We start from the raw sequence: 6,804 nt of genomic DNA, 5'->3' as shown, positions 1-6,804 counted from the left end.
AGAGTCTAGCTATCCTATCTTTTTCGGTCTTTCTGTTTAGGGACTTCCTAGTTTCCTTTACTGTGCAATACTACCTAGTTCTCTTCTGCCGTCTTATCTACCTATAGCTGGCGGTTTTTTTTATAGCTGGCGGTTTTTTTTATAGCTGGCGGTTTTTTTATAGCTAGTTGTTTTTCTATAGCTGGTTGTTTTTCTATAACAATAGTATATTCCTGCGTGTATATAGTTATATATAGAATACCAGACTTTTAATCTAAAGAGCTTGCTGTTATTCTTATATAGAATGCTATAAAATATATAGAAGGGTACGACCACTCTTAGATAGGAAAGTTATAGTACCGTCTGTCTGTTAGTCGGTTAGTTAGTTATAATTAGTTAGTAGAGCAGTTAGTAAAAAAGAAAGAAAAGAGTATATTTCTAGTAACTAGTAGAGTTGTAATAGAGAGAAGGAGAGAAGCTAAAGGCTTAATATATATAGGAAAATGCCAAGGTACTAAGCAGTGGCCCATTTTACCCTATTATACTATAACTTTACTAATATATACTTATAAAAGGGCGTAAATATACTCCCCCTATATTAACCTAATAACTATATTATTAACATTTAAATAAAGAAAAATGCTACCTTATAAGAGACCCTACCTAATATTAAAAGATAAACTTTTAGTTATAAAAAAGTATATTAACAAGCACCTTAATAAAGGATTTATTTATCCTAGTATATTACTAGTAGCCGCCCCTATCCTTCTCGCTAAGAAGCTAAGAGGAAGTATCTAATTCTACGTTAACTATAAAAAACTTAACGCTATTATAATTAAAAACTAATGCCTAGTACCGCTTATATATAAGTGTCGGAACGTTAATCATATAACGTAGTTACGAGACTACAAAGCGAGGTTAGCTAATCTGACCTTAGAGCAACCCCTTACTTCTAGAAAAGAACAATCAACTACTAACTTCAACACCGCATACGTACCACTACAAGTGATATTCGTGCATGTTAATAAAGAGAGTTATACCAATACTAATTAGTAGACGTACAGATCAGAAAATACGCAATAGCTAGCGCTTAAGAAGTAGTACTAGAAACAGTTTACAATCGCCTAGTTTTTATCTGTTTTATTAAAGGAGAAGACTATAACTTCTACTTATGCTTAAGAGCGTGTATTAGCCTTACAGCTAATACAGCAGATTACTAAGAGAATAGCAGCCTTGCTAAGAACCATTTTACAGGCCCTACGGCTGTAGAAACGTACACACTCAACCCTTAAACCTTAAACCTTAAACCTCGAACCTCGAACCTCAAAACCTTAAACCTTAAACCTTTACAACCTCTACTTAAACGCACACTGCCTTGCACTATAACGGAGTAGTATAAGAAGATATTAAAGCACGGTAATAGAATTACTACTGCTACAGCTTCTAAAGATGAGCTAGGAGACTACGTAGCAACAAAGGTCTATATACACATATAGGAGAACTTTACAGACTATATATTATAGACAGTATTTAAGGAGGAATTTAAAGGCTTTACCATTAAAGACTTTAAACGCATGCGAATTAATATAAGAGTAAAGTTACGCACTCATTTACTTAAGAGAGGAGTGTATATAGGAAGGCACAATAATAGATATTTAATCTTAGAAGCACTATTTAACCTCCTCTAAGAGGAAGAGCCTTATAAATAAATGGATAAAGAAATTGGTCTAGCCCTTATTAATATTAAGCCAATGATTACTATGGCCCTGCAAGACCGACTTAATTTAACCTTAGATAAGCTTGCTATAGTCCTACCGGCATTAATACCTTTTAGTCCCTTACCAGCTATATAAGCACCTTTAGCCCTACCACTAGCTACTCTAATCGCTGCACCGCCAGCTACTCCAATCACTGCACCGCCAGCTACTCCAATTACTGCACCGCCAGCTACTCCGATTACTACCCCTACTACCCCTACTACCCCTCCCGGTCCTTAATCCTCCAATTACAACTAAATTCACACTTTTATTAACTAATTACTATGGCTAAGAGAGCAGTAACTATAGCAGCTATAGTAACCGCAGCAGCTAAACACATATATACTACCTAAACCGGCCGTGCCCAGTATGGAGCAAGGATCTAGGTAAGGACCTAGATATAGCAAGGAGGTGGCTATAATTATAAAGATCTACACAGACGACCAAAAGTACGATGGAGTTAGTAACAGCTTTAACTTTAAGTTAACTATCTTCTATAATATCTGTAAGAGATCTAGCTTACCACTAAAAGGCTACGTAGTAGCATTCCCCAGTATACTAAAAGGGCTTACCTAGGACCACTACTATAACAGTAATCTTAAGTTAAGACCTTTTACTGAAGCCTATAACTATATACAACAGTTCTTTAAAGGGCTAGAATACTACCGCAAGAACCTTACGGAGTGGAATAGTATAACCCTCTAAGGAGTTATGGACGAGAACCCTAATAAGTTAATTTATTAGAACTTCCAACTGCTTATAGATAAACTGCTAAAGTAACGTTATAGACTACACCTAGACTTCTATATAAACCACATTTTTACAAATAAGCTAGTTACTGCTTACTAGGGAGTGCCAGCATGCCGTATTACTGTCTCCAACCCTTTAGAAGACCTTTCTTAGTTAATTAGCAAGCTATAATCCTCTATTATTATATAGGAAAAAGAATACCCCTTATAGGCCCTAATAAGACCGTCTTACCAAGCTTTCTTTACGGATTAACACTACTATTAGAACAACCGGAATTAAGACTAAAACACCAATCGCCACGGCAGTAATCGCCCCTATAGAACTAATGGTAGACTAAAGGCTAAGTGCTACGTCTGTAAGAAGGAGGACTGCCGTTTATAGAAATATATAGAGAAGGAGCGTAGTCGGTCTAGAGACAACTATAAGAGACGCTTTACTAATATTAAGGGCCGCAATAAGGGCAATTTTAATAACCACTTTAAGCAATATATCGCTGCTTGCGAAAGAGATAAAGATAATAATTTAGACTTTGAAGTCTATATATAAGACGCTGACGACTCTAGGAGTAATACCGGAGAACCTAATAATAGTTCTGCCTATATTACCACATTTAGAACACTTACCATAGAGGAAGCAACCTCTATAAGCGTAGAGCTAGCTAATAAGGCTTATACACACCTACTTACGGCTTTAGAACTTACCACGGAGTCTACCACGGAACCTTATACGGAGACCAACCTATTTGCCTATAATACGGCCACAACCACAGCGTTACGATATACCTTAACGGTCTTTATAGGAATTATAATTAATACAGGTGCCTCGCGTAAGTCTACGGCTGGCTACGGCCAATTCTAAGCCCTATAGGCCGTAGATAAGTCTATAAGTCTTAATACGTTAACTAAGGGCTAAGTAACTATCCAATTCGGGATTAGAGTCTCTACGTCTATCAAAACCATAGATATTAACAGCCCTATAGGCAAAGTATAATTCCATATCGTTAAAGCAGATACTCCTTTCCTACTTTACTTAGCAGATATAAATAGACTCTATATTAAATACGATAACCTAAAGGACGTCATTATTACTCGCACTAAAAGAGTGCCAGTAGTTAGATAATTTAGCCACCCATTTCTCTTATAGAGCTTCTCTTTGTAGTCTTACTTAGTTAAGTCTTTTAACACAAACCCTTGCTACTTAACTAACGTAGAGCTATAACGTCTACACCGTTGATTTAGTCACCCATCAGTTAATAGACTGCAAAAGCTTCTTAACAAGGCCGGCTACGGCTACGATACTAATAGATCTGCTATTAAAGAGCTAACTAGACTTTGCCACCACTGCTAGAAATTTAGCAAATCCCTAGGAAGATTTTGATTCACCTTATAAGACGACGTTAATTTCAATTATAATATTATCGTTGACATTATGTATATTAGCGGCTCCCCCCTACTATACGTAGTTGATAAAGTAACTTGATTTTAAGCTGGTAGATAGCTATAAGATATTAGCGCCAAGCATACTTAGGACATTCTATAAATATACTGGATTGACAGCTATTTAGGACTACTAGACTTAATCACCATAGACGCTGGGAAGAACTTTATCAGTAAGGAGTTTAAGCACTACGCTGCTACTATAGGAGTAACTACAAAGTTAGTTCTAGTTAAATCACACAATTCTATTAGAATGGTAGAGCGCTACTATGGTCCGCTATAATAAGCCTACCAAATCGTTACAACTAAAATCCCTGAAATTAGTAAGGAGATAGCCCTACAAATAGCTTTTAAAGCCATTAATGACACAGCTGGCCTAGAAGGCCTAGTCCCTATACTCCTAGTCTTTAGAGCCTACCCCTAAATGGTTAAATTGGACGCGCTATTACCTTTAGTTATATAGCGAGCTGCAGCCATTAAGAAAGTAATGGTGGAAATCTAGAAGCTACGAGCTAAATAATAGATTGCTGACGCTCTTAATATATAAAATGGACCACGAACTAACGCTATTTACGGCCTTCTACCTAGTTCGCCTATCTTAGTCTAGAGAGAAGGCAATACTAGCTAAAGTAGTTATTGGAATAGGCTATATACGCTACTTGCCGTTAACGGTAAGACCTATACTATGAAGCTACTAAATAGGCCTATAACCTTTCGCTCTACGGTCGTGAAACCTTATCTACTAGACCTATAAGACTTAGCCAAACCACAAGACTCCGTCGAATTAAATAAACTAGTACCTTTACTAGCTAAACCTTAATCGTTACCTGAAACTAAACCACAGCTACCGCCAAAGCGAGGTAGAGGTCGCCCCCGTAAATACCTATTGCTTACGGCCGTTGTAGACACAGCTGTTACGGACGCCACGATAGATATAGGTGCCTTTACGGGTGATACCGCAGATATGGCTGATATTACTATTTACTTATAAAATAATAGCAATACCTAATTTAGCGCTTTACGATAAAAGGAGATTATAGGCCTACTTAAGAAAGGCGTCTTTAAGATTATTAAGCTATATGATATACTAAAGGGGGTCAGACTCTTTAATTCACGGTTTATTAATAAGATTAAGAATAAGGGAACCGATAAAGCCTTTAAGAAATCACGACTTATTATACAGGCCTATAATGATTTAGAGAAAGAGCTAGTCCTTACTTAGTTACTAATAATTTAACAAGTTAGCCAGCGGCTAATTCTCTATATCGCCGCTATGCTACTGCAGACATGACTCTACCTCTAAGACATCTTATAAGCCTACGTCCAGTCTACCACAAACCTAAACCGCGAGTTCTATGTATAACCACCATATAAGCTAAATAAACAATTAGGAATTAATAAGGACTCTATTTTAAAGGTTATAAAGCCACTTTATAAAGTACCTAAAGCTAGAAACCACTAGTTTAAGACCTACCATTTACACTACGTTAATTAGCTGCAAATAGACCAGTCTACATATAACCCTTGCTTACTTTACAGCAATAAACCTTTTAGAATTGTCGGCCTATAGACTAATAATACGCTGTTCCTTGTAGATAATATCTTTACAGAGGCTAAATAAAGCGAACTATATAAGGCTAAATTTATAGCTAAGGAACGGGAGCAACTGACCGCTAATATACCAATTAAGTTTAATAGAGGACTTATTTAATTAACACAAGACGGGAGTATTACGCTAACGCAAAGGCGCCAGTATAAGAACCTTAGTATAGTTAACACTACGCCGGCAGACAGCACTAGCTCTAGGGGAGTTACGCGTAGCCTACTTACACTAAAAAACCAGTATATCGCTTAACGCGCCAGGAAAGCCTATATCGCCTTAGTTTGTTAGCCAGAGGCTTCATTCGACCTATCCTTTGCTGCCCAGGTAATTAACCCCAAGGAGGTAGACGTAAAGGAGTTAAATAAGCGCCTAAGTTAGCAGATTTAGAATTTATATAGAGGCCTTAAGTTTATTAAATTAGAGGCCAAGACCCTATAGCTCCTAGTCTTTACGGACGCTTTATTTGCTAATAACAAGGACCTCTCTTCGTAAATTAGCTATGTTATTGTACTAGCTAACGCAACTAAGAAGGCTAATATCGTCTATTAGAGCTTAATTAAGTATAAAAGAGTTACTAGAAGTGTTCTGGCTTCTAAACTCTATAGAATAGCTTACGGCTTTAATATTGCTGTCGCTATTAAGTCTATAGTAGACAAGGTCCTATAAATCAACCTCCTGCTTATACTCTGCACTAATTCTAAGTCGCTATATAACTATCTTATACAACTCGGAACCACATAAGAGAAGCGATTAATAATTAATATAATATGCCTATAACAAGCCTATAAACGTTGGCAGATCACAGAGGTTAAATAGATTAATAGTGAAGCTAACCCTACAGACGCGATAACCAAAGGGAAACCTTATGTCGCCCTACAGCGACTTATTAACACAAACCAAGTTAATATACAGGCTATAGGTTAGGTTAAGCAAACGGATTCAACTTTGGTTTAGTAGGGTCGGTAGAATTTAGCAGAAATCGGCAAATTAGTAGAATTTAGCAGAAATCGGCAAGTTGGCAAAACTTAGCAGAAATCGGCAAGTAGGCAAATTTTGGCAGATTTTGGCAACATAGCAGAATTTGGCAGAATATCGCTATTGCGTATTATAGACGGAAGAGCTAGTTATTGCGTATACGCTACGAATAGTCTAGAAGTAGACTTAACCTTAAAGTATAGATTAGCCTTCTTTTAGAGTTGCTCTAGTGTCGGAACGTTAATCACATAACGTGGTCACGAGACTACAAAGCGAGGTTAGCTAATCTAACCTTAGAGCAACC

The sequence above is a fragment of the Cenococcum geophilum genome (assembly GCF_001692895.1).
Source record: "Cenococcum geophilum 1.58 unplaced genomic scaffold K441scaffold_23, whole genome shotgun sequence".
In the NCBI taxonomy this organism is placed as follows: Eukaryota; Fungi; Ascomycota; class Dothideomycetes; order Gloniales; family Gloniaceae; genus Cenococcum; species Cenococcum geophilum.
The sequence above is the reverse complement of the archived record's forward strand: the minus strand, read 5'-3'. Positions refer to the sequence as shown.